Here is a 20384-nt window from a genome sequence, read left to right on the forward strand (position 1 = left end):
GACAGCTAGAAGGAAAGAGGGACTTTTTTTCTTTTTAAGATTTTATTTATTTATTTGACAGTGAGAGAGGGAACACAAGCAAGGAGAGTGTGAGAGGGAGAAGCAGGCTTCCCGCCGAGCAGGGGGAGCCCAATGTGGGACTCAATCCCAGGACCCTGGGATCATGACCTGAGCCGAAGGCAGACGTCTAACAACTGAGCCACCCAGGCACCCAAGAGGGACTTTAATCGCCTTTCCAACCAGGGCCCGGCAGAATGGCTCCTGCGAAGAAGGGTGGTGAGAAGAAGAAGGGCCGTTCTGCCATCAACGAGGTAGTGACCAGAGAATACACCATCAACATTCACAAGCACATCCATGGAGTGGGTTTCAAGAAACGTGCCCTCGGGCACTCAAAGAGATCTGGAAATTTGCCATGAAGGAGATGGGAACTCCAGATGTGCGCATTGACACCAGGCTCAACAAAGCTGTCTGGGCCAAAGGAATAAGGAATGTTCCATACCATATCCGTGTGCGGTTGTCCAGAAAACGTAATGAGGATGAAGATTCACCAGACAAGCTCTACACACTGGTTACCTGTGTACCTGTCACCACTTTCAAAAATCTACAGACAGTTAATATGGATGAGAACTAATCACTGATTGTCAAATAAAGGTATAAAACTGCAAAAAAAAAAAAAAAAAAAAGGCGGGGGGACTTATTCATACAGGCACAAGGAACTAAATTCTGCCAATAACCGCATGAGCTTGGAAGAGGACCCAAGCTCCAGAAAGGCATGCAGCCCAAGAAACACCTTGATTACAGCCTGATGAGACCCCGAGCAGAGGACCTAGCTAAGCAGTGCCTGGACTCCTGACGCACAGAAACTATGAGGTAATAAATGTTTGTTGTTTAAGCCACTAAGTTTGTGGTAATTTGCTAGGTGACAAATTAGGAGAAAACAAGTACCAGCCCCCTCCTGAGAATGAATGAATCATCCTCTGGACTCCACTCTCGCCACTGTTGTAACCCTAGCTCCCGCCGTGCCTGGGTGGCTCAGTCGGTTAAGCGGCTGCCTTCGGCTCAGGTCATGATCCCAGGGTCCTGGGATCAAATCCTGCATTGGGCTCCCGGCTCTGCGGGGAGCCTGCTTCTCCCTCTCCCTCTGCTGCTCCCCCTGCTTATGCTCTTGCTCTCTCTATCAAATAAATAAATAAAATCTTAAAAAAAAAAACCCTCCCCCTCCCCCTGTAGCATGATTTTGCCCGCACTTGTGCCATCCCCGTTATCACTGCAAGCCCAGTCTCAGTCCTCTTTGGGCCTGGCACCCACCAGGATCTGGAAGCCAGTAAGGAGGAGTGGTAGTGAAGCTACACATGTTTGTTCAATCCCCATCGTGCAAAACCAATCGCTTTCATCTCCATTCACTGACTATTTTAAGCAGGGGCAATCTTTTGGACCTCATGTGTGAGCAGGCCTGGCTCAATTCTCCATGACAGTCTGTGTGAACGTAATGCATCTCATAATGACCCCTAAAACAATCTGTTGTTTCAGAGGTCCCCTCTAGCTTTAGGCTATCATGTTTCCCTGGATGTGCTGGGATCATCAGATCCTCCATAACGGCATCTTTGAAATTGCATGTAATGATGCTAATCCTTAGCAGGCTGTGGGCCCCTGGCAAGATTGTACTTAAATTCTCAGGTCTCAACTCTTAGCCAAATCTCGTCTCGCCCAGGGGCCTCTAGGACCTTCCCCAAAGAACACCAAAGCATCTCTGCTTAGCCCTTAGCCAACAGCCTCTGTATCTCATGTGGATGGTAGGGGTTTCATTGTTGCAAAGACGCTTACACTGGCCTCTCCATGGGTCCTGACTGTTGGTTTAGAAAATACTGTCACTGAAGCCCACATATGACCATAGAAACAGGGGACAGGTCTATGAGGTTGATTTGCCTGATTCCTAGCCTGCCTTATGTACACACATAAGCACATACACAGACATGCCTCACACGCACGCCTTCTTTATCGGCGCCACCAATAATACAAAGTACCTGTAACAGGGGACAGAGCTTTATGGTTCTCTTTGTGTAAAAAGAATTATGGAGTAAAAAGCTCCCGGCTGGGACTCTGGGTACACCCAAGGCACACATTTCTGTTACCACCATTTTGCAACCCTGGCCAGAATTTCCTTTGGCCTTAGGAGGAAGAAGGAGGGACTGCTCATGGATCAGGGAATCCAAGCCAAGGACCCTGGGGGCAGGGACAGAAGGGGAAATGAGTGGGGCAAGGCAGGCAAACCCTGTGCCTTTGTTTTAGACATTCTTGATGCTTACTGGGCATAGACGCCTTTCTCTGAGTGGTTCCCTTGCATGCAAAATGGGCACAATAATCACTTACCTCATGGGATTGTTTGAAGGGTGACAGGAAAAAGTGCACGTAAGGCACAGAGCCTAAAGCCTGGCATACAGAAAGCCACCCAATGCCCGTTAGCTAGTATGATCATTTGGCCCATAACCAGGCTCAAAGGGGGTCTTCTAGGGTCTCAGACATTGGATGGTAATTGGCCTGCCCCCAGAGCTGTCGGTTGCTCGTTTGGGTCTTAGGGTCTGTCTGGAAGGTGAGCAGGTCTGACGGACACCTCATTAGAGCCTGTTCCCCAGTCACCTCACCCCCACAGCGGGAGTGGCCAGGAAGGCATTGGGCAAGAACCCCAGTGAGTGAGACAATAGGTGTGAATGATGAAACAGGAAGTCTGGTTTGGAAGCAAGTACCGGCAGAAAACCACTCATGGAGAATACCTTACCTCAGGCCGCTGATTGGGTCTGAGCCATCACTCGACTCAAGCTTCTACGGGAAGATTTGTACCAGGCCCAAAAGTTAAAGAACCTGGCTCTTAGGTCACCAGGGAAATAGATTTAGTTGGAGACCAAGGACTCATTTGAGACAGCACAGGCTTTGGCCTTCTGGGTTAAATCTTGGGTCATCCCATTATTATGTGACCTTGGGCCCATTATTCAACCTCTCTGAGCCACAGCTTCCTTATCTTTGAAAGGGACAGGACCTTGGGGAGGTTCATTGCGATAACATGCAAAGAGCTTAGCACAGGGCCTGGCCCACTGCATAAACGCGTGCTCCCTCCCACTTCCCCTCCCAGGTGTCTGGGACACCTCCACCCCTTCCGTGTCTCCTGGCTGAAGACAGTTGACCACTACCTGCTACCCGGATGAAACCGGTTCTGGATTATTTGATATTGCTGCACATCTGGCCTTATCACTGGTTATTGACTGCAATGCCCGGCTGCTCTCTGCTCCACCTGTCTCCTTCCTGCCAGGTGGCTTCTCCTCATGCACTGGGACAGTGATGACGGCTTGGGCCAGATCGCAGGGTGGCGCGAGGATTGATGCGAAAAGGTTTCTGCTTAATATTCTGAACTTGTGGGAGGGAATAACTTCAAAGATTTTTATTTATTTATTTGAGAGAGAGAGAACGAGCTGGGGGAGGAGCAGAGGGAGAGAGTCAAGCAGACTCCCCGCCGAGCAGGGAGCCCGATGTGGGACTCGATCCCAGGACCCTGGGATCATGACCTGAGCCGAAGGCAGACGCTTAACCGACTGAGCCACCCAGGCGCGCTGGGAAGGAATTACTTTAAAAAATGTATATGTATACCCGTGCCTGGAACACACACCCCCTTGACAAGTCCAAGGTGCCCAGGCTCCATCCTCCTTATAAAAGCCCTGCCTGGTCCTCCCTCCACCATTTCTGTGATTCCCAGGCTTCTCTTCAGGATTCTCTGCGGTTCCTCTTCCTCGGCACATCTCAGGGTTGCAACTCCGAGGGCTCCACCCTCAGCCCTCTTCTCATCCTCCTCCACATGCTCGCTGGGTGATCTCACCCAACACCACGATTCCCGCTTGATTTCCTAATCCATCTGCCCCATTCACACTCCCTTTCTGACCACAGATCTGTATATACAGCTGCCCTTGGAACATTTCCACCTGTGGTTCCACAGCCCCTCAGGCTCAATCCCCTCCACACCCACCTAATTCTTCTATATCTTGTGCCCCAGTAAATGGCACTCCATGAAAATCCAGAAGCCTAAGCAAACCTCCCATTATGGTCCCCAACTCCTGTCAATTCTATTCCCCTAGTCTCCCTTGAGTGGGTCCTCTCCTTTCTATGTCCGTTCTGTGGCCCGCACCCAGGCTGTTGTCCTTGGGGCTCCCCCCTACCCCCCACCCCAGTACTGAGACTACTGCCTGAACAGGCTCTTTGCCTCCCAGCTGCATTCTCTTTAATTGTTCCAGCCTGTACTGGGCTGGTGTGCTCGGTAGAGCGTGTGACTCTTAATCATGGGGTCGTGAGTTCGAGCCTCATGTTGGATGTACAGATTACTTAAAAACAGATTAATAAAAATAAAAATATAATTGTTCCTAGAGAGATCTTTCCAAAATGCAGATCTCCTCCTCACATCCCTCAAGCCCTCTAGGTCAGTCAGGGTCCAGCCAGGGAACTGAAATCACACGGGCAATCCTAACAGAGCTCGGTTAAGATTTCAGATTAGTCTTTCAGATCAATCGTTTACAAAGTCTAAAGTTATCAGCTAAGACACTGAAAAGACAGGAAAGAGCTAAAGTACCAAGGAGGTGGCAACCATTGGTAGGGAGCACTGCCCACCCCCAGGGCTGAGAGAACGAAGGGAAGAGGTTGGGATAATTTATTCCATTACCTTTTTTTTTTTTTTAAGATTTTATTTATCTAAAGATAAATAAATCTCTAGAGAGAGAGTGAGCGCACAAGTAGGCAGAGCGGCAGGCAGAGGGAGAAGGAGAAGCAGGCTCCCCGCTGAGCGGAGAGCCCGACGCAGGACTCGATCCCAGGACCCTGGGATCATGACCTGAGCCGAAGGCAGACGCTTAACTGACTGAGCCACCCAGGCGTCCCTATTCCATTACCTTAATGATGAGAAGCAAACTAGTTTGATACACAAAACCCTCCTTGTGGCGCCCACTTATCTCCCTGGCCTTCCCTCTGGACACAGCACTGCCTCCCCCATCCTCAGACCAAGCCTGCGGTCCTTCCGCTCTCAAACTTCCAAGCTTTTCAAGCACCTGGGTGGCTCAGTCGGTTAGGTGGCTGGCTGCCTTCTGCTCAGGTCATGATCCCGGGGTTCTGGGATGGAGCCCCGCATCAGGCTCCCTGCTCAGGGGGGAGCCTGCTTCTCCCTCTCCCTCTGCCTGCTGCTCCCCCTGCTTGTGCTCTCTCTCTCTGTGTCAAATAAATAAATAAAATCTTAAAAATAAATAAATAAATAAATAAATAAATAAATAAATAAATAAATAAATAAAATCTTTAAAAAAACATAAAACTTGCAAGCTTTTCTACCTGTGCCGGCACCACCTGAAATGAAATGCTGCTCTCCACTCTTTTCTGTAAGTCATCCCTCAAGAAAGGCTCAAGGAGGCTTCGTATCACTTTGAGCGCCTTTCCTGACCCCTGCGCCCACTTCGGGCAGGTCCGGCGGCCCCTTTCTTAAGGGTTTCCATAACATCCTGGTCATGTCACTGTCACATCACACTGGATTCTCATTGTCATTTTAGCCATTTATGAGCGCTGAAGGGCAGGACAGAGGCAGTCTCTTTGTCCTCTTTGCATTCTCTGCTTTCAATACAATGCCTGGCACCTAGTATGTGCTCAATACATGGCTGAGTGTTCAAATCAGACCCACCTTGCCTCTCCCATAGATAATAATCTCCTGCCTGCTTTTCCCATTAAATCCATCCTTGCTAAGGGCAGCTCTGATCGCATCTGTCCAATGGTCAAAAAGTCTTCAGTGGCTCCCCACTGTCTGAGGAATAAAGTCCAAACTCCTTAGCATGCTGTCTGGAGCTTGTCTCTGATCTTCCTATCTAGGCTCATTGCCCGCTACACCTCTGCACATACCATGTGCCCCTCCCATGCCAGGCCACCCACTATTTCCTCAATACCTTGAACTCTTTCCCTCCGGATCAGAGTTCACTCTGTTACCTTCACCAGGAATGCCACTGGGGGCTACCCTTGCCACCCTGTCGCAGTGCTCCCTGACTTCAAACCTAGTTCACTGGGCGTCCACTTCGAGAAACCTTCCTACATCCTCCTTTGGTGGTGGAGGATAAACAGTCCACCGTTTAACAGGACCTTCATGTCCTTGTGGGGTCTGGCCCCTGTTCCCTGGTCTCACCATATCTCTTTCCACTCTCCTCCTTGCTCTGTCTTCCCTAGAATGCTAGTTTTCTGTGCTTCCTGGGATGTGGCTGTGCTCTTTTGCACCACTGAGCCATTGTGCAAGCTGTTCCCTCTGCCTGCGTGGCTGTCCCTGCCTGCCCTTCACCTCCCTCTCCTTCCTGAACCCCAGACCAAGTGAGTGTTCTCTATAACACACTCTCCCAGCACCCTGTGTTTGTCCTTTTCTTAAGCTACTGTCCCTATATCTATAGGCTAGACCATATGCTGCATGAAAGAAGGGCCTGTATGTGTCCCGGTTATCATTACACCCAGGCACTTAGCACAGTGCCTGGAGCTCACTAGAGGCTCAGTCAGTGTAATAAATGCTGGTGCATTCATAACCCCCTCATTTGGGGCATTCTCAGCAGCCTGCAGCAAACCAGTCATTTGTGTATACCTCTCCCCATCTTGAGCATAAGCTTTTCAATTTAATTTAATTTAATTTAATTTAATTTAATTTAATTTAATTTAATTTATTATTTATTTGAGAGAGAGAGCACATGCAAGTGAGAGAGCATGCGCCGGGTGAGGAGCAGAGGGAGAAGCAGACTCCCCATTGAGCAGGGAGCCCAATGCGGGACTCGATTCTGGGGCTCCGGGATCATGACCTGGGCCGAAGGCAGACACTTAACCGATGGAGCCCCCAGATGCCCCGCTTTTTTATTTCTTAAAAAAGAAACTTTTTATTTTGGACATTTTCAAAGATATCCCAAAGTCAAGAGAATAATGGAACAACCCCCCTTTTTCCATCATGCTGCCTTAACAGTCATCAACATTCGCTAAGCCTTATTGAGATACGCTCCCTTCTGTTTTCTCTAGATTATTTTAAAGCATGTCTCAGACATCATAAGTCAAACACTTCTTGAGGGTTGATGTGTCTTATTCATCTTTGCTTTTCACATAGCCCCCAGCTCAGCATCTGGCCTCCAGCAGATGATAAATCCACAGTGAATGAATTAATTCCAAAGAAATGTCATTCATTCATTCATTTTGCAAATTTATTCCACAAAGTCTTCTTGAGCAGCCACTATATGCCAGGCGTTGTTGGCATTGGGAATAGTCTAGTGGGAGGACACAGGGAATGAATGAATGAATGAATGAATAAATGAATGGACGAACGATGGATTTTAAAAGCACCTCATAGTGGTAAGTGCTATGTAGATCTTTAAGACAGGACAATGTGGTAGCAAGTGATGGAGTGGCTACTTAGAACAGGTGCTTAGGGAGAACCTCCCTGGGGAGGTGTCCTTTAACGGAGTCCTGAATGGCAAGAAGGAACTAACGTGGGGAGCTGAGGGGAGAAAGCACGCCAGAAGTAAAGAACAGCGACTTCAATATCCCTGAGGTGGGGCTGGCTTGACTGTTGGGGGAACAGAGAGAAGTGTGGCCGAGTGAGGAGGCCGGGGGAAGTAGCTGGAGCTGAGGTCTGAGGAGCAAGCTGCCCACATCCTGTAGGGCCTCATAAGCCAAGGCAACAAGCTTGGGTTTTGTGGAAGGTTTGTTGGGAATCCATTAGAAGCTTTTAAGCAGGGGAATGCTGTGATTTAGGATCCTTTTGGTTAGGGTGTGGAAAATAAACGATAAAGTGAGCAGGGCAATGACAATAGTTTAGGAGGGAAGGGTAGTGTTTGAGACCAGCGTGGGAGCAGCGGGGATGGAGAGGCGCTGAAGGCTCGGGAGACGGCTTGGAGTCAGCGTGCATCCATCTTGCTGAAGGACCAAATGCGGACATGAGGCAGCAAGAGTCAAGGACGATTCCTGGGAGGAGAAAGGTCACTCTTACAGAATGAGGGAGGCCTCAGTGGCCGGGGAGGAGGTGACGAGGATGTGCCGGCAAGTGAACTGTAGTGTGACCACATAGGTGGTATCAGCTCTGCTCACAGAGTTTTATTTCACAAGCTTCTGTACCCGCCTCAGTTTCCTCTTTCATCAAATGGGCATCTTGAGGGTTTCTTTTGAAAGTTAAATGAGAAGGCGTGTAAAGGGCCTGCAGTGGGCACCGGGTCAATGCACAATGAGAGTTCTTACCCACCGCCCCAGCCGGAAACACCCTTCAGCCGGTTAGCCCCAGTCTGTCCGAGGAGCCATCCTGGGGAGTGGGTGTATTTCCCTCCCTCCTCTGGGAGTGTCAAAATTCCCAGGGAGAACCCATTCACCCACTCACTTGTTGGGTAATTCCTGTACTTTCGGTGTGTCCAATAGGAAGCGACCCGGACAACAGGGACATTGTAGCCTCAGGGCTGAGGTTCTGGGATGAATGAGACCCAGAACTCCTGGCGTAACTGAACTTCCCTGGAGAGGGGTAAGAATGAGAGGGAGTGGTAAGAGAAGGAGACCCTGCTTCTCCGTCCCCTGTGCGGCGCAGGGATGCAGGACGCCCGGGGGCCTGCCGCTCTCCCCTGCCTGCCTCAACGACCCCCTGGGCACAAAGAGCCCCAAGAACTTGCCTCCATGTGCCCTTAGGCGAGAACCCAGGACCTGGGGCCAGGCATCCTAGAGTTGCTTCTCCCATCTTGCCTCTGTCCCAGGGTTTAAAGTTGTGTGGCTGTGCGGTGTACATACACACACATCCATGCATGTACACACGGGTATGTCATATTTTAGAAGTTCATGTACGCATAGGAAGACTAAAAAGATATGCACTAAAATGTTAACGGTGAATTTTCTCTGGGCAGCTAACCTATGAGTGACCTTCTTTTTATCTTTGTGCTTTTTTGGTATTTACCACAATGCGGTACTTTCCAATGAAGGCAAAATATTATAGTTAAAGAACCTCTAAAATACCTTTCTTTCCAAGTGCTCAGAATCTGCCCGGATTCTAATCTGTTCCTGTAACGGCTCCATGGGCGACGTTTGTGTGAGAGTGAGGGTAGGATGGGTTCGTTCACTCACGCGTTCGTTTCGTTCGTTCTCGGATTGGACAACTATTTGAGTGCATTGTGGGTAATACCGCTGAACCCCTCGGTAACGCAAGACATAGAAGCTACGGTTCCTGTCCTCAGGATCTTTTTGAATTCAGATTTTAAAAACTTAAAGCTTGAATACTGCAAGGAAATGAATGAGTAATGCAGAAAATGAAGGGTCCTGAGGAGGATGAGATGACTTCCAGCTGGAGGTGTCAGAGGTCATTACAGACAAGAAACGGGATTGGAACTGGGCCTTAAGGGGTAGGTAGGGCTCCGATAAGTGGAGCAGGTGGAAGGATATTCCCGGCAAGGTGAATAGAAAATAACGAATAAAGGACCGATGTTTCTTGGCTACCACAGAACAAGTACAGATTTATTTATATATATGTATATAGTCACTTGAGAGTATTGCTCAGAGTAATCCTGTGAGCAGTAGCATGCCCTCATTTCATAGGTGGGGAAACTCAAAGTCTGAGGGCACACTGGCTTCTCTCCAAGGCCTCCGAGTAGCAGTGGAAGATCCTGAAAGAAAAAGTTCTGAGATTTTCTGACCCCATGGGTGCTCACATCTACGGAAGAAAAGAACCTGCTAGACATAGAGGGTTTCCCACCAAGACAGAAAACCAAATCACTAAGAATATGGGACAGCATTCCATTACTCATAAACAAGTGACAGAACAAATCAGCCTCCTATGTGTCCCTAGGCTGCGCATCATTGCTTGGGCACAGAGAAAGGTGTACGAAAATATATACCAGCTATCAGCATTCCTTTGGGTGGAGGAGGGTGCAGGACAGAGGCAAGGAAGGTGGAAAAAAAGAAGAAAGAAAATGAATGAAAAGTTTTAGAGAACACGGTTGGGAAAAGCAGAAGAATTTCTGTACAAATATGTTTATTGTAGGCATCCTTTATAGTGGCAAAAATGTGAACTACTAAAATGTTTGGGTAAAGATTTTAGTTAAAATAATTATGGCATATTTATACCATAGAAAAACTTCTGGGCACCTGGGTGGCTCAGATGGTTAAGCGTCTGCCTTTGGCTCAGGTCATGATCCTTGGGTCCTGGGATCAAGTCCCGCATCGGGCTTCCTGCTCCTTGGGAGCCTGCTTCTCCCTCTGCCTCTCTCTCTCTCTCTCTCTCTCTCTCTCTCTTTCATGAATAAATAAATAAAATCTTAAAAAAAAAGAAAAACTTCTTAGCTCTTAAAAGTGATAGAGCATACAGTCGATAGAGCATGTGACTCTTGATCTCAGGGTTCTGAGTTCAAGCCCAACGTCGGGCATATAGATTGCTTAAAGAAAGGTGATAGGGCATATATAATTGTTAATGTGAAATAGTGCTGAGAAGATGTTTTTGAGTGGAAAAAATTATGTAATAGTATGTATATGGGCCCAGTTCTTTGCACATGGAACTTATTTCAATAAATGGCTGTCAATGGCTGTGGCATTCTATTTTTTTAACAAGTAAATTGTTTTTTTAAGATTGGGAAAGTTAGCAAGAACTCTAAACTGCTTTTATTTGTTTATTTTTTAAAAGATTTTATTTATTTATTTGAGAGAGAGCACAAGCTGGGTGGGGGAGGGGCAGTAGGCGAAGGAGAAGCAGACTCCCCACTGAGCAGAGATTTTTTTTTTTTTTCCCCATGCAGGGCTCTATCCCAGGACCCTGGGATCATGACCTGAGCCGAAGGTAGGCACTTAACCGACTGAGCCACCCGGGCGCCCCTCTAAACTGCTTTTAAATTACATTTTCTTATTTACTGGATTTGATCACGGGCCCTGTCCTTCATGTTCCTAATTCATCTAGCGGCACCCATGGAGCCCTCTGGCAAGGGCCGCAGCCTGTTTCCTGAAATGCCCCACGTGCAGAAGGCTTGTCCTGCTGCCCGATCCTGGGGCTTATTCACAACAGATCCTCAGCCCCAAAAATAAACAGCCAGGGTGTTTCCTCTTCCTAAAGGGGAAGCAGAAGCTCCTGAGGAGCAGGGGGAAGGGTGAGCCCTGTCTAGACCATCATCCAGGGGGAGTTTTGTCCACCCAGTTGCCCCTGGAAATCCCCGAGGCCCGGAGCAGCTCGGCTGACTCAGGCCACCCATTCGGCCGGCGCCTTAGATCCCAGCTGACCTTCCTTCTCCAGCACCCAGCTCCATTCCATCCCCCTAAAGAAAGGCAAATTATCCCAGAGGCACTGTGGTGCGGGGTGATCTTTCAAAGGAGAATTTGCTCTCAGATAAGGTAATGGGTCCAATTAGAGCCTCCTTGATTGATGGGCCTGTCAGGTCCAGCCTTGGGTCCTTGCCTGGAGATAATTCTCTCCTCTCAACCCTGGGAATGCAACTGTCTGGGGCTCGGCCAAAGAGATTCTCAAATAACAAAGAGACATTTCAGAAGTACAGGTAAATAGGCTCTCTTACTGTTTCTGAGTAAAAGAATTAACCATGGGCAATTTGTCCCCCAGGAGACGTTGGGCAACATCTGACATTTTGGGCTGTTACAAGTGCAGGGTGTGTATGTACTCTGCTGGCATCCGTGGGCAGAAGCCTGGGATGCTGCTACACACCCCAGAATGCACAGGACAGCACCCTCCCCCCAAGGAATCATCCAGCCCCAAATGTCAATAGTGCTTAAGGTTGAGAAACTCAGATCTAAGGTACGTTTTGTGCTTTATAAATGCAAAGAAAAGGGGTTCTGGGGAATCCCCAGACTTTGGCACCTACAAGGTGGAGGATTTCCCTAAGCAGCAATGTTTCCAAACTGCTGGCCCCAATCAAAACATGCTGTAGTTCTATTTCAAAACTTTAAAAAAAAATTTTTAATTTTTAAAAATTTTTTATTTAAATTCAATTTAATTAACATATACTGTGTTATTAGTTTCAGAGGTAGAATTCAGTGATTCATCACTTGCACACAACACCCAGTGCTTGTTACATCAAGTGCCCTCTTTAATGCCCATCACCCAGTTACCCCATCCCTCCCCCTACCTCCCCACCAGCAACCCTCAGTTTGCTTCCTAGAGTTCAGTGTCTCTTATGGTTTGCCTCCCTCTCAATTTTCATCTTTTTATATTTTTCCTTCCCTTCCCCTATAGTCATAAAGCATTTTTAAAGTGATTGTCTTGGGCGCCTGGGTGGCTCAGTTGTTAAGCGTCTGCCTTCGGCTCAGGTCGTGATCCCAGGGTCCTGGGATCGAGTCCCACATCGGGCTCCCTGCTCCGCGGGAAGCCTGCTTCTCCCTCTCCCACTCCCCCTGCTTGTGTTCCTGCTCTCGCTGTCTCCCTCTGTCAAATAAATAAATAAAAATCTTTAAAAAAAATAATAAAGTGATTGTCTTCTAAGAATGTAGGAAAGGGTAGAGGACAGAAGGGAAAAGATCTGGATTCTGGTCCCTAGCTTTGCTCTGATTGTGAGCACTTGGTAATTACAGACAGACTCCCTGTCAGGAATTTAGCAAATAAAGCAAAAGAATAAAATCCATATTTGTCATGTTAACCCTTATAATTGTCTGGAACCTTGGAAATATCTTTGACTATGCCTGAAACTATAGCAACACGATACAAAGTGAGCTAGAAATTTAATACCACTGGAGTTAATTTAACTAATGGGTGGCCAAATATCTATGCGTAGAGAGCAAGATGGAGTCACTCATGTCAAGCAGGGGCCTGTGTCAAGCAATGACGCAATCAGTTAAGGCGACTGTAGCTCCCAGCCTATCACCGAGACCAATGTCAGCTGATGACACACTCAGAACTGATAAGCAGGAGAAGCAGAGGAGGTCTACAGGGGCTCAAGACTGATTAAACCCCTTTACAAAGGGAGGATTTTTGCAGCAAACTGTCAGACTCTTCAGACGCTGACCCCTCTATGTCTGACCACTTCAAAAAGGCAGCTGCCACTGAAGGCTCTGCCCAACTGATTTCCAAACAGACCTAAGATCCTTCACTGCTTGAACATAATAAGCAGTAAGTGCCGAGAAGTGACCCAGACGGGACTGAGGCCTCATCTCAACTGTGTGCCCACAGACTGACTTCGAGTTTGGTTTGTTAACTTCCTACCCCCTGCTCTATCTTGTTTGTTGTCTTGGGTCCCGCTTTGTGTACCCTGTGAGAAGCCAAGTTAATCACATGGCAAAATGTCACTGAGTTTGGAATCCTGAACCTGCTTTATAATTATGTTAATAATATAAATATAAATAATATAAATAATTATGTTGCTTTGCAACTGAATAAAGCCGACATTGTGGAAAGACACAAATGATGTGTGCACCTTCATGGCGTTCTCGTGACACTATGGTTGAGGTTGCATCAATGAAGATTTAAATTAACTGTGCAGAAGTTCTGCCAGACCTCCACTTTGCTTCTCCCTACAAACTCTGGGTACTTCCTTGGATATCATGAGCCTCTGATAGGATGCTATTACATGTCCTCCTTCTTAGACTCCTTCCCCAAGATCTGATTTGATTCACCAAGCATTTACTGAGCCCTTCCAATGTGCCCAGCAGTTTGGTAGCTGCTGGGGACACATAGCAGCTGTGTTACGGTACTAGGTTATAGTACCTGGATGCTAATTTTGGACTAGCATCTCTAGGATTTTGAGACTGAAGGCTTGGAAAGATGGTGTTGCCTCTAATGGAAGAGGGTACTTGGTGAGTGAGTGGGAGCTGGATCAGAATGGAAGATAATGACTCAGGGCATGAGATGATCAAGGACATCCCAGTGGAAAATGTTTGTGAAGTTGTTGGAGCTGGAGGGTTGGATCTCAGGTGAGAATAGGAGCTCAAGATCTAAATGTGGAAATCTTCCACGTTAAGATGAGTCCACTGAGATGGCAGAAAATAGAACAGAAGCCCAAGGCCTGGACCTTGAGGTGCAATTCATAGTTGAGAGGTAGGAGGAAGAAGAGAATGCAGCCAAAGGAGATGAGTAAGACCAATTAGAGAAATAGGAAGAAAACCAGGAGAGCACAGCATTGTTGCAGTTGAGTGGGGGGAGAGGTTTTTGGTTTTGGTTTTGGTTTTTAAGGGACAACCAGAAAGTGTCCAAATTTTTTTTTCCAGTCGAAGTATAATTGACAGACAATATTATATTAGTTTCAGGTGTAAGAAACTGTCAAAGCTTTATAGCATGAACCCTGAGGAAAAGAAAGGATCCTATGGATGGAGGGTGTCCAGGTTTTCCCAAGACTGTCCCAGTTTTAGTCCTGAAAGTCCCACATCTCAGGAAACATGTCAGTCCTGGCCAAACAGGACAGTTGGGGTGCGCAAAGCCCTGAGTTAGGGTCTAAGTTGGGGCACCAGTGAAGAGTTCAGCCACCAGTCATGTTAATACATACCCTCTAAGAGACCACATTTAAAAAATAATCAGATTCTGCATTTGCCACATCCTCTGAGCATGACCCTGGCTCGGACAGGTTAATAAACTGAACTAGTTGGATCCAGTCTTTGAAAACCTTTGAACACTTTTTGAGTTTTTTTGGCCTGGAAGCATTTCCTATCATAAAATTTAGTTATCCAAACTCTTACTTGGCTCCAGTTCTCTTTCTCTAAATTGCCTTCACTCAAGTGATTGCTTTTACTGGAAACTCAGCTGTCAAAATAAAGCTGATGGCCTTTCAGAAAAGAAAGTTACCCTAAAAACTGACATACCCGAGAGAGAGATTAAAGAAAATGAGCTCACTCCATCAGAGCTATGGATTCAATTTTGAGGAAACTGCAACAGATTTGGGGAACTACAAGGTACCTCTCTGGCAACTTCCAGAAGCTCATAGCTTTTCTGAAGACCAGATGTACTGTGTTTTGTGGGTGATTGTCTCAAAGCTCTTCTATTCGTTTCCTGTGGTGCTTGGAAATCCGGGGAAACTCTGAATGATATTCATGTTTTTTGTTTTTGTTTTTCTACTTGCTTCTGGTTCTGCCCATTTCCCTTAAGCCAGAGGCCAAAAGCTGGCAGCCTGTGGGCCAATTCAGCCTGTGAATGTGTTCTGTTTGGCCCGCAGGGTGTTTTTTTTAATTTTCAATTAGTTGCCAGCACTTAAAAAAATCAAGAGATTTCACCAAAAAAGAAAAAAATCAGGATTTCCTGCTTTTCTTGAAAAAATTAGAAGACCTGAAGACATTGGGGCTGCGTGTCCTCATGGCAGTAGTCCACAGGAACTAAGGGGCAGCTGCCCCCTTGAACGGGGCATGAGCCCTTGCCTTGGCCCCATCCCCACCTGGCCTGCTACCTTCCTTTACCTACCAGGCTCATCCCAACACTCCACAGAGAATGAGGCTTCCAAAATACCTCGGTCATTAGTTCTAAACCACTTGCCTTGACCTGTTTCCTGTTCTACATCCCAACATATTCCCAAGCCTTGGATATTCTACTATCATCCACTGATTTCCTGTTTGTGGATTTGACTCATCCCCCCGGCCCAACGCCGGGCACCATTCGCCCATGTTACCTATGCTTCCTGCCCATCCTGCCCCTGCTCCTCTCAACCGGGAAGACCCACCCATGTTCCATGCTGCTGGCAGCCATACAACCAAGCCACAGGCACCCCCCACTTGGTTTGCTCTCACTGTGGATCTGTTTCTGCTCTTATTCCTCACTTACTACCTCTCTCAAGGCCTCCCTGTTTGCTTCAACTTTGTCTCCTATTTCCATCCTTGAAATCATCCCTTGGGCTTGACTACAAAGTTCAGCTCTTCTTGTTTCATCTCTTGGTCTCTTTCTCTTAAGCATTGCTTGTGACTCTTCCTACTTACAAAATCTTTGACTTAGTCTGGCTCCAGCTCTTGAAAGTGTAGTAGTCAGCATAATGCTAGCTGCTGTAACAAGCAAATCCCAACATTTGAGGGGTGGAACATAATAAAAGTTTATTTTTCACTCCTATAACTGTCAAAAGGGAGTTTTTCTAGCCCAAAGGCAGGACCCAGCTCCTTCCAACTGTGGCTCTGCCATCCTTGAGGCCCTCGCAATCCTCCTTATCCAGCCAGTGGGTAGCAAAAAAAAAGAGAGTTGATGAGGAACCACCGCTTCTTAACTGTCTTCCCTCCTGGAAGCAACACTGGCCATGTCCACTCACATCCCATTGCTGAGAGCTAATCACGTGTCACCAGCTAAATGTCAGAAAGGTTAGGATGAGTAGTCTGTGGGTGAGGTGCCACCCTCCAGGGACAGAGTCGTGCTAGGAAAGGGAGAGCCTGAGCTGTGGGAGGGCAGTGGATGATGTCTGGCCAGCACACAGTCCAAGCAGGGGCCCAGGTGGGTAACTCCCTGGCTGAGCTGGTACTGGTCCCATTCGGTATAGGAAGGGAGGTGTGCACTTCTCTCCAGGATTATGGAACTCTCCACACCGACTGACAGATACCCAAATCAGCTAAGGAAAAAGAGTTTTTGGAGCTCTTGTAACTGGCAAGTTCAGGGGGTTAAAGTGGTCTAAAGGACAGTTGGATCCAGACACAAATATGGATGTTAGGCCCCTCTTTCTCCATTTCCATATTCTGACTAAGGCTCCTTCTCCTGCAGACTTTTTCCACATGGCAGAGAAGGCGGCCGGCAGCTACCCTTGCATCAGATCCTCCCAGTTCCATGTTCTCAAAGGCAAACCTTCTCCAGCTCCAAGCTTTAAAAACCACAGAGAAGGCTGACTGGCCTGGCAGGGGTCACAGGATTACCAGGGAGGTGATGAACTATGAGCTCCTTTCCCACCCCACCAGAGTGAAAGAGAAGCAGCTTCTTTAGGGAAGCAGGTACTGCAGAACAGAGAAAGCAATAAATACACAAACCTTTGACTGCATAGCCTCTGATTATACATCCGTGGTCAGCCCAGAGTCTGGGCCTCAGTGTACGTCCCAGGAAGCAGCCTCCTGAGACCAGAGCACTCCCTATGCACTATTTTAGTCAAAGCCATGGTTTCCATAAGACATAATAGGATCTTCATGACTTCCCATGAATTCACGTGACTTGGAAAAGGCCCATTGTTAAGTTTTTTTTACAAGACCTGAAGACCTAGTAAGTTCCATCCAGTTCCACCAAAAGAAGATATATACAAAATGAAATATCATTGGAAAATGCATGCTTTTCAGGCAGAAATTTACTTCAAATGCTGAAGGACCTCCTTTATTCATCCATCCAACAAATAATTACTAAGAAACTGCAATGTGCCCAGCTTGGAGTCAGGTGCTACTCCTGCAATGATGGCTAATTTCAAGGTCCATGGCCTCAGCAGGCATAGCGTCTCTATCTAGTACATAAAGAAATACAGTAGAGGCAAAATGTGATACCATGGCCAAGTCTGCAAGATAACATTGTTACACAAACAAACAAGTAAAGAAAAGACACCCTGAGTCCCTAGTGTGGAATAAAGGGCTTCTCAAGAACGGAAGAAATTCCTGAGATGCTAAAGAAAGGAAGGTAGGAATCAGGAGGAAATTCATGATGGATGGCAAAACACTTCTGGAATGTAGGTATCACTGGTATGCTACCTGGCCAGGTTTGCTATCTGGACAAGCCACACTCTGGCTCCAAGTGCTACTTAGTTTTGGTTGGAGATTTTTTTTCCCCAAGAACACACATTTCCAATTTTTTATTGTTAAATCAGTGGCAATTGTCCTACATTTTCAGAAACTTACAATACTATTATTATACAAAGTAAAGAAAACCTATACAGTCTAGCTCTTGATTCTTTTAATAAACTTTTTATTTTGGAATTATTTTAGATTTATAGAAAAGTTGCAAAAATAATACAGAGAGTTCCCATATACCCTTCCCCCAGTTTCTCCTAATAGCACATTTGTCAAAACTAAGAAACCAACATTGGTGCATTACTAACTAAACTCTCTACTGTGATTTTGCCAGTTTTTCTACTAATACCCTTTTTCTGCTCCAGGATCCAATCCAGGATACCACATTGCATTTTGTAGCTCTTTTTTTTTTCTTTTTGATGTTTATAATCATTTAATGAATCTTACAAACACACTTTCACTGAGCTACAGGTGAGTTTCACGATGTTGGAAGCTGATGAACTACCCACCCAAGTGAGCGCATGATTTACTGTTTCCAAATACCTGGATATCAACCAGATTCAGTAGAGAACAGCATGATCACTCAGCAAGAGACTACTTAGGATTCTTACTTTCCTTCTTCATTCTCCTCTTCCTCCTCCCCTTAAGGACCTTCTGCAGGGTATGGATGCTCAGGATGGGAGAAGGGGGTTGGGAGGGTCCCATCATACCAGTGCAAATGCATTTTGTAGTTCTTGATTTTTAAGGACTATTATTCTTCAGGCATGGGTCAAGGCTGCCTCTTTTCCTGCTTGCTGCCAACGCTTTAGCCATTTCATGGTTCATTAGCACCTGCTCTAGAGTGTGAGCAGGGGAAGGAAACAATTTTGAAATGCAAATCAGCCAAATGTTATTTATTGGTTGGTGGCCATTAGCTCAGTTGCTAATAAGGCCAAGGTTATTGTCAATGAGTCAGCTGGCTTTGCAATGACAGTGGAAATTTTGACCTGTGGCCATTATTTGCTCCCTCAACCCTGTCCAGCTTCTCTTAAATGCAAACTTTTTGCCACAATGGGGTAATGATGGGTGTGCATATACTATTACCTTGCTGCTTAAAGTGTGGTTCATGGACCTGCAGCGGAAGCATCACCTGAAGCTTGTTAGAAATGCGGATTCTCGGGCACCCGGGTGGCTCAGTTGGTTAAGCGACTGCCTTCGGCTCAGGTCATGATCCTGGAGTCCCAGGATCGAGTCCCGCATCAGGCTCCCTGCTCAGCAAGGAGCCTGCTTCTCCCTCTAACCCTCCCCCCTCTCATGTACTCTCTCTCTCTCTCTCATTCTCACTCTCTCAAAATAAATAAATAAATCTTTAAAAAAAAAAGAAAAGAAATGCGGATTCTCAGGCCCCACCTGGGTCTAAGACTCAGAATCTGCACTTTAACAGGATCCCCAGGTGATGAAGAAGCATGGTCATTCAATAAATGTTGATTGAGAACCTACCCCATGTAAGTACTTGAATCTCAGAAGGCAAGAGAAGCATATCTCGCTATCACAGAGCATACAGCCTAGTAGGGATTCCAGACAAGCAAAATGGTAATTATAATTACAAAAGCATTTGCAGGGCACCTGGTTGGCTCAGTCCGTTGGGCGTTCGACTCTTGATCTCAGCTCAGGTCTTGATCTCAGGGTTGTGGATTTAAGCCCCGCATTGTACTCCCTGCTCCTTATGCTCCATGCTGGCCTACTTAAAAAAAAAAAAGAAAAAAAGAAAAGAAAACACACACAACAAAGGCATCTGTGATGATAGGGTACTGCTGGAGAACAAGAGAGGGCCTAATCTTGAACTGGGGGACCAGAGGATTTTCAGAGAATATCATATGAGATCTGAAGAATAAAAGATTTAGCCACTTGGAAGAGGGAGGAAGTACAGGGGGTGAGCGTTGGGGAAAAGCAGGGTGAAGCAGAGGACTCCGAGGAGAAGTAGACCACGGTGTCTCCTGAGAATTACACATAATGTAACGGGCTACAACATCCAATGCCAACAATGGGAATGTTTGATGAGGATGATCCAGAGATTTCCTCCTCTCTATATTCAACAGCACCATCAACACATATTATGGAGCACAAACTATAGGCTAGGCACCGTGCTAGCTGTTGAGGATATGGATAATAAATGTTGCAATCCCATTAGATATGAGACTCTGGTCCATGTCAGTTAGAGATTGTAATTACCCAAACAAATGGAGAAAAGAGGTGCACAATACATCAGAGACCTCCTACCCACAACTCAAGGATCCCTCCAGATGGAACAGTCCAAAGGAGGCCAGGCCTGTGTTCAAATAGGGTCAGTAGAGTATGACAAATATTGAGGGGCTAAACGGAGAGGTCCCAGCTAAAGCATCCTATAATAAAAGGGTATGTAAGGGGCGCCTGGGTGGCTCAGTCGGGTAAGCATCTGCCTTCAGCTCAGGTTGTGATCCCAGGGTCCTGGGATTGAGTCCCCACATTGGGTTCCCTGCTCAGCAGGGGCGGGGGGCGGGGGTAGTCTGCTTCTCCCTTTCACTCTTCCTCTGTGCTCTCTCTCTCTCTTTTTCTGTCAAATAAATAACTAAAATCTTTAAAAAAGAAAAAGGGTATGTGAGTCCCATAGAGCCAGGAGGTGATGCCAAGGTCAACACCAGGCAGGAGATGGGAGGTACATATATTAGTTTTCTATTGCTGCATAACAAATCACCACGAACTTAGTGGCTTAAAATGACGCCTGT

General features: G+C 46.8%; 1 long non-coding RNA gene and 1 pseudogene across 1 annotated transcript; one reads left to right on the top strand and one right to left on the bottom strand.

The window, feature by feature from the left end:
• Window positions 1-254: 254 nt before the first annotated feature.
• Window positions 255-683, top strand: LOC113910173 (annotated as a pseudogene).
• A 7411-nt stretch (window positions 684-8094) lies between these two features.
• LOC113910174 lies at window positions 8095-9114 on the bottom strand. Its single transcript, XR_003515944.2, has 3 exons — window positions 9019-9114; window positions 8399-8526; window positions 8095-8186 (listed from the first exon to the last, which is right to left on the bottom strand). It is a non-coding gene; the product is annotated as an uncharacterized LOC113910174 (long non-coding RNA).
• Between the last annotated feature and the right edge of the window lie 11270 nt (window positions 9115-20384).

Source organism: Zalophus californianus, chromosome 6 (genome assembly GCF_009762305.2).
Source record: "Zalophus californianus isolate mZalCal1 chromosome 6, mZalCal1.pri.v2, whole genome shotgun sequence".
Taxonomy (NCBI): Eukaryota; Metazoa; Chordata; class Mammalia; order Carnivora; family Otariidae; genus Zalophus; species Zalophus californianus.